This window comes from Aegilops tauschii, chromosome 3, assembly GCF_002575655.3.
Source record: "Aegilops tauschii subsp. strangulata cultivar AL8/78 chromosome 3, Aet v6.0, whole genome shotgun sequence".
Taxonomy (NCBI): domain Eukaryota; kingdom Viridiplantae; phylum Streptophyta; class Magnoliopsida; order Poales; family Poaceae; genus Aegilops; species Aegilops tauschii.
In genome coordinates this window covers 363,299,685-363,307,604 of record NC_053037.3, presented here as the reverse complement: position 1 = coordinate 363,307,604, position 7,920 = coordinate 363,299,685, and the positions used below count along the sequence as shown (strand labels likewise).

The window sequence follows — 7,920 nt, the reverse complement described above, 5'->3', positions numbered from 1 at the left end:
AAGGCGACCCGGAGGTGTAAGCCGCCATACGATGACTTGTCAAAGGAAGCAAGTCGACTTAGAATCGGACTCGGTCATGGTCATATTATGACCTGGACTCTTGTAAGCCAGAGGTCTTGACCTATATATAAAGGCGAGTCCTCGGCACAGAATAGGGCAAGTTACAATCAATCGATAGCTAGGTCAAGCGAATCCGCTCCCTTGTAATTGATACTCAGGCAATAAGAAAAAAAGCAGGAGTAGACTTTTACCTCCGCCGTGAGGGGCCGAACCTGGGTAAACTCGTGTCCTTCGACCCGCTCAACCCCGACAAGCTAATCACCGTTTGTGATGGCCTCACGTCTAAGTCCTCACACTAGGACATCTGTCGTGACAAAACCACGACACCCATTGCATTTATTTTTCTTTGATTTTTGTTTACCCGTGGATTTCGTTTTGAAACTATTTTATTAGATGACGGAGAGAAAGTTTTACCAAATCCTACAGGGGGTCAGGCTCAACCCGCCGACGCACCGCCAGTTCTGCCAGATCCAGCAGGGGATCAGGCTCAATCCGCGGATGCCCCCCCTCCCCCCCCCCCCCCCCCCCCGCACTGCCCGCTCTGCCGGTTGAAGTCCCTGCCATTTTGAACTCACCCCAGGTTCCCTCATCCTTGGATCCAGGCAGAAGGCCAGAGGATCGAGTGCAAGATGGCGCAGAGGCAGCAGCCATTGGGGTTGCCAAGGGCTGTTGCTCGTCTTTTGTCAAGTGTCTCTGCACCATGTGGTGCGATAGCTTTTAGCAGGGCGCAAATGTAGGAAGGCTCTTCTGAACAGCGTCCCTTTCACTTCAAGTGAAAGTAGCACAAATTATATAAATAAGAATAAGAATAACAAAGAGAAGCGTATTGTTACCATGCTGTCGGCTTTGTGTGTAAAGCCTCCTGATCCGGAGAAACTCGATAGATTCAAAAACTACGAATCAATAGCCCCGCAAAACTCTGTTTTGAACTCGTACTTGACTGGAAAGAATTTTGACCCGGGGACCCTGGATCTATCGGCCTGTCATACTAATTTTCCTATGTGAGGACCCGGTATTTCAGCTCACGCTCGAGTGCTTGCCTGTTTTTCCTTCAGTTCTTATTCGGGATTGCCCCTATTTAAAAGTGGCACCCGTCTCCATTCACACTCTCACCATGCAACGCAGGACAAAGGTGTATTTCACTGTTCGAAAAATGCTAACTAAGACCGAGGAACAAGGAACAAAGGTTTGAACCAGCTTCCATAAGGAGCCTTCTTCCTCATACAGGAACAACTGGAACAACAGTTTTGAACATTGCATTGGGCCTCCTCACCGGGAACCTTTGGGTCCCCGTCTCATCATCCCTTTCTTTCCTCAGCCGGACAAGGACAACTTTCAGTTAAGACCAGCCCAGCCCCTCTTTTTCTTCTATGCTTGGCATGATTCATGTAAGGTTAGCACTCGTCACTAGATGAGATAGTGGTTGTCAACATCCCACACAACTCTCACTCTCACTCTGGCAAAAGGAAATGAATGTATCTACTCCTTCAAACAACAGGAAAGCAGACACGCATCCTACACGCATCAATGCCTCTGCCCTCTTGTATCTACATATATATCATGATATGGATACCCTTGTTCATTAATAAAGGGAAGATGATTTTAGCCGGGTGATCGGACTAACACTGAGTGTATTTGTCTCGGCTAGGCTTATTACGTTCTTAGTGTTCTAAAGTGGGACAGGCGGTAGCTCTAGTAACCATTCTCCATTAATTGGAAAGGGCGGGTGTCTGCATGAACTAGCTAGACATGTCACTCCCCGAGCACGAACTCGATCATCAGGCCGTCCCCTTTGAGCAGCTTTTCTTGCCTGCCTCTGCTATCATTGATCCAAATATTTCTCAATGGTGTGGACACAACTCACAAGAAGATCTAGGATTTCATAGCGAGTGTACTAGTAGATGAAAAACCAAATTGACCATTCCAACTCATTTGTGGTTTGAAACAACATTTCTTCCCGAAGTGATACCCTGGCTTTGCCCAAATAAAGACGCAATGCTGCTAATAGTGCGCCTGCTTTCAATGTTCTTATGCTCAGTGAGCAAGCTTGATTTCGGTTACTCCCTTCTATTGTGAGCTCCCTATCTGTAGGTTCCAGGTGGGTACGATCCACTGCGTTCCTGTGCTTTACATGAAATGGAAAGATCCGGACGAACAAGGAGAGTAACTTGACGACAGAACTACATTGGTTAGACAGGCATGTAGGTTGCTACAATATCCAGAGATGCTTAACAATTGCTGTTTGAATTGATCCTTTCTTGTACTAGATGACCTGTCGCGCCATTTGGCGCGAAGACGAATTTGAACCAAGAACTAAAAGAGATTACTTTGCTTTTTTGTAGCATACGATGTTGATATATACTCTTTTGTGAAGTGTTGTGGATCAGTATAGAAGTCAAGGGACTACATATCAACTTCTATCTTGCTCTTAAAACAAAAAAAAACATATCCTTTCTTGTACTAGATGACCTGTCGCGCCATTTGGCGCGAAGACGAATTTGAACCAAGAACTAAAAGAGATTACTTTGCTTTTTTGTAGCATACGATGTTGATATATACTCTTTTGTGAAGTGTTGTGGATCAGTATAGAAGTCAGGGGACTACATATCAACTTCTATCTTGCTCTTAAAACAAAAAAAACATATCATTTCCTCTCTTCAGAGCATCCTCCTCTTCTCCTCGGGTGCTCTGTTTGGCGTGCGACGAATCCTGCACCACCACCGCCAAAGCCAAGGGAAGTGTTATTTACATAGCAGAAAAACAATGCATGATACGGTTATATAGACATCTCTAGGAAAATAATGAATTGCACATGTAGATGGAGACTAAAACGAAGAAGGCATTAAGAATCAAGACGAAGGTCTGGTCATAGTATCTATACTCAGCCAAGAGTCTGAAATGAAGTACCAGCCATGACATAGTTAAGTTTCAGTTAAAATATCACGTAAGAACTTCTACTGAACTTAAAAGAACATACTGAGACTCACCATTTGACACCCACTGAGAAGGTTCTCATATAGATGGATCCACGAGACAAGCTTACGATGGGTTAGACCAAAAACATGAAACATTTTCCTGTCAAAGGTATTTCAGAATTAACGGGAGGAAAACACAGAAAAAATACTGCCTCTCGTCTTGTCATAATTACAACTGTTCTACTATCATCAAATGGTGGACGGCCAGCCCTCCCACACATCTATGAATGACTAAAAGAAGAGCCTCTGTCAGAAGCAAGGGCATTATCACATACCATTGTTTCCTATCTGAATTACAAAACATAAATTTTTAACTAAACGTAATAATGTATTACAGGATAACCAAATCAACTTGTATGCATGAAAAAGAATTTAGCGTATCCAATCATTTGCGGCAACAAGACCAACTTATATTATTCAAAGGAAAGTCAACATATAATAATACGGATATCAGCAAGGACTGCGCTAAATTTATTAACCTGTGTTTTAAATTTATATTCATTTGTTAATCAGGTAAACAAGTAAAAACACCTTGAGCAACAGGCATATCAATAAGGTGAAAGAAATCCAAATAACCCCCTGGTGTTTCACAAACCGGCCACTTTACCCCCTGAGGTCAAAAACCAGGTATCTAACCCCCTGAGCTTTCCTAAACCATCTAAATCGCCCCTAGCCCTGCTTAAAGTGGTTTTTTAGAGCGGTTTTGGTGACGGGGCAATGTGCACCTCATTCCTGATCTGCATCCGGCTTCGTGGATTCTCCTCCAAGCACACAAGTCAGTGTCGTGGCACTCCGGAAGCATCACGTCGATGCATGGCATCAGCACGTAGCTCGTAGAACTCAAGCTCCCCGGATACAATCAGATACAGTACACATAAAGACCTGATGGATCGGTTCCCTCCTGCACAAGCATGCACGTACACACAAGAAGATGTGCGATCATGTCTGCGCTGGATAGGACTAACCTAATTGTGATTAGCTCTGACAATGGACGTCGTCAAATGCCCGCGGCAGCCGCAGGTGGCACCGGCGTGAGCTTGATGAGTTGTTGTCGGCAGAGGAAGAAGCGGGCGTGGCCACGGAGAGTGTTGCCAGGGAGACTACGGCGCACGGGGGATGCGATGGAAAGCGAGATTGCAAGCAAGCCAGAACACAGCCGCCTACTGGCTGGTGCTGCTTCCGACCAGTACCTCACCGCCGCGTTGTTGGCACGGGACCTAAGTGCCAGGGTGCAGGTCAAGCGGCGTGAAGGTCAACGACCTAAGGATGTTAGGGAAGAGATGAACCGTGCAGACGTGGTACTCACAACCATGCCACGTCACCAAAACCATCCTCAAAAACCACTCTAGGGGGCGATTCAAATGGTTTAGGAAAGTTCAGGGGGTTAAATACCTGGTTTTAGACTTCAGGGGGTAAAGTGACCGGTTTGTGAAACCCCAGAGGTTATTTGGACTTCTTTCCCATAACGTTGGAAAGGAAAAAATACACAACAAACTGCTTGGCGGTGCATATCCTTTGTTTATTAAGATGCTATTTTGCAGGAGCAACTGAGACTTAATAGCACACCTTCAGCACCATGGATGTTGCATATTCTACATAAGATCCCTCCTCTTCGTTGCTACAAAATGTATGAAAAGCAAAAAATATCATAAAAGAGAACAGAGGGCAGGTAGAATGCTGTCATATTAAAAAAATAGGTTCTCAGAAAAATTATGTCGACCTTATCACTACTGTATGTGCAGGTAAGGAAGTAACTTGAGTTGTGACCTATGAGCAAGTATATATCTCAATAGCAGGTGAAATAAAGTCAACCTCTGAAGATTCTTACCATATGTATCTCGGCTAGATGTCTTTGCTTCGAGCAAATCTTTCAGTCCTTTCATCGCCGTCACAACTTCTTCAGCTTTTCACTGTAAAACCTACGTGAAGCAGGGTAGCATAACTAAGAAACAAGAAAACTAACAATCTTCTGTTTCTGATTCAAAGACGGGAGTTTATGCATCTCAAAATTCTTTCCATTTGCATCCCTTCTTCAGCCATACGGTTGCCGGAGCGCAGCCCCTGCCATCAACCAACTCCGGTTGGACCAGCCTGCAAAAGCCCATGCGCTAGGATTACAACCATGACAACTAAAGACCACAATGATCATCACTTCTAAACACCTGACATGGTGTGAGAATTTAGGAGCGGATAGCACGCAGGCATGAACCACAGTTGTATAGATGACTGAGAGGGTGGTCGGGGACGACAGACTTGCTAACGGCTAGGAGCAACAACCAGTTAATTGTAGATAAGAAAATAGTTAACCTTTGAAGAAAATTATGAAAAAATTGCAGTGTCATGCACAGCCAGCAACAATAAATAGCTAACTAAGAATTCATGGAAGACTTATCCTACGCTAAACTAAAAGCTAGTTAGAACTATAAACATGCAAGCTCTCACATTAATTCGAACTGCTAACCTCAAATATGAGATCCTGAAGAATGAATGCCGTATGGTGATGACTGCCAATATGGTAAATACATGTATTTGTTAAGGTACCTATAAACTAAAGGCAAGAAAACTGACAATTTTGAGATCAGGGAACCCATTCTGAGTAGGCCTTGTACCAAATCAAATGAAAAAACAAAAATTATGCAGGGGAATGGATCTGTGGTTGCCGGATTCGCCACCCATCATCTGCAGGTTACAGAGAGTACCAAGAATCTGTGTGAGTGTGGCAGTCACCACCACATTGGCACACCATTAGTCATGGTCCAAGCGTACAGTTTGATCTGCTCAGCCTCGCCACCGCACACACCCAACACAACCATTAGAACTCTACAATCCTTGCAGTTATTTTAAATCCTAAGAATGCAAGAAACTTACCAAAACAACAGATTCATTAAAATGCTTCACCCATGGTCTTGGACTCTGGTGTCAACATACTCCTCAATTGACTTCCTCTGTCAGACAAACCTGGAACAGACAAACTATATCGCTATGAATTAACATGATTGAGGCAAGCACTGAGCAGAGGAGAGAAAAAATATCTGAAAGAAACTGCTACCATCTTTTGCTTGTTCTCGCAAAGAATTCAATCCATAGTATGCCAAGAAGCTATGAAAAATTTGCAATTGCTTCAAAGAATATAATACATTGCAGAAATAAAATACTCTATTAGAGAGATGGCAGGCGAGGTAGTAGGGACAAGAGCAAGAACTAACTTTGAGAGGAGATGGGCAGACTCTTGCGTCGTGCCCTGGCTGACCCCTACGCTTACGCCATGCCTCATTTATCTATTCCTCATTCCTCCGTGCTGTGATAGAAATTCAGAATGGCAAATAAAAGTATTCTTAGATTGCAGCCTTAATTTCTTATCCTTTAGTAGATGCACATTTGATTCTGAAGGAAGAAGATGGGAAATATGCATATAGCAAGGAATAGTAAACAGATTGTTCTTTCAAACTTGCATGACTATTTGTTTTTTCTGTAAACATGCCAATCTACTGCCATCTCGCTGGCCTTAACTTCTTACCTTTTCATAGATGCAAATTTGATTTTGAGCAAGTAGAGAAGCAATATACGATAACATACATCAAGAAATAGTAGATGAATGCTCTTTTCAGCCTTAATTCTTTTCAGCATATATACGACCATTGTTTTTTCCTGTAAATACACTGATGTACTACCATCTCATTGCAAATTATGTATTGTGCCAAGGAAAAATCGTATTAATTTTCAGCATATATATAGCAACGATGTATTCCCCAGCACATTGAGGGAGAAAAGGGGAAACACATGGTCTGTGAGGAGAACGAACAACCACAGTCATGAAGGACCAACGGATCTCACACGTACCTCAACCAGCTTGCCGGGGGAGCCGCCTCCATGACGAACCACGACGGCCTCCTCCATCTCCCCAGCAGCTCAAGCCCACCGCAACCAACCCGTTGCTTCTTGTCCTCGGCACCTATCTCCCCTGCTCCTTGCAACGATGGCGGCACGAGAGAGAGAGAGAGGAGGAGGAGGAGAGGTGGGAGCGCAAAGATCTGCGCCCGATCCAGAATCACGGCACGCAGTGAGTGATGCCGGCGACCTGCGCCCGACCCGGCTGGACCGAGAACTGCCGCACCCGCTGTTGCATCTCGAGCGCCGGGGAGAGAAGGCCGCGTCGGCCGCTGCGTGGAGCCGGCGGCGCGATGGTAGGGAAGGAGGGGATCGGGGGAGGGGCGGAGAGCACGGGGGAGAAGGCAAGAGAGGAGATATTTTCATGTGTGGTGCAAACGAGGACGGTAAAAAAACGCCCATCCAACCCACGAACGCCCCTGGCAACCCACGATCGATCGCCCAGTCTTTCACCCGGACATAGGGCATGCACACACGCTGTCGCTGCAAGGCTGGCCCGCGTGCAAGGCTGGCCCACGCGTCAGTGACTCTAGCCCAGCTATGCAGCGTACAGAAGAACGAGTGTCCAGATATTAACCAGGTCGATGGAAGGTACGGTAAAAATGCCAGCGAGGTAGATTGAGCGTACAGGATTCGCTGGAAACGTCTATGGCTCTGGGATGGCGGGTTGGCTAGAGTGGTTTATATGTTCGATTGGATATGTGAAGTTCATTTTGGTCATGCCAGAAACCCGTTCTCTATATGTCAATGCGTTTTACAGAAATTCAAAGATTGGAGAAAATGAGCCTTTAACGAAGATATGATGCATTACCTTGTGTACGAAATCTAACGAAATTCTTATTCATTCCTAAATGATTTTTGAGATAGAACAAGTTGTTTATGGAATTAGCCCCAGAAGCAAGGCTTTCAGGCTCGCCATCAATCCTAGTTGTTGTACCAAAATATGATGAGGAAGGCTCATGTCTGTGAGAAATCTCATTCAAGAGGTACCAAATGT

General features: G+C 44.9%; 1 long non-coding RNA gene across 21 annotated transcripts; it reads right to left on the bottom strand.

Annotated features, from left to right (window-relative positions):
* Positions 1–2,360: 2,360 nt before the first annotated feature.
* Positions 2,361–7,574, bottom strand: LOC109768185 (uncharacterized). Of its 21 annotated transcripts, none has more exons than XR_012205072.1 (9): positions 6,876–7,338; positions 6,242–6,333; positions 5,904–5,993; positions 5,735–5,818; positions 5,497–5,539; positions 4,864–5,126; positions 4,602–4,653; positions 3,048–3,135; positions 2,558–2,769 (listed from the first exon to the last, which is right to left on the bottom strand). It is a non-coding gene; the product is annotated as an uncharacterized lncRNA (long non-coding RNA). The 21 variants fall into 21 exon arrangements; XR_002234042.4 differs by having other exon boundaries at positions 5,645–5,809; XR_012205071.1 differs by having other exon boundaries at positions 5,735–5,809.
* Between the last annotated feature and the right edge of the window lie 346 nt (positions 7,575–7,920).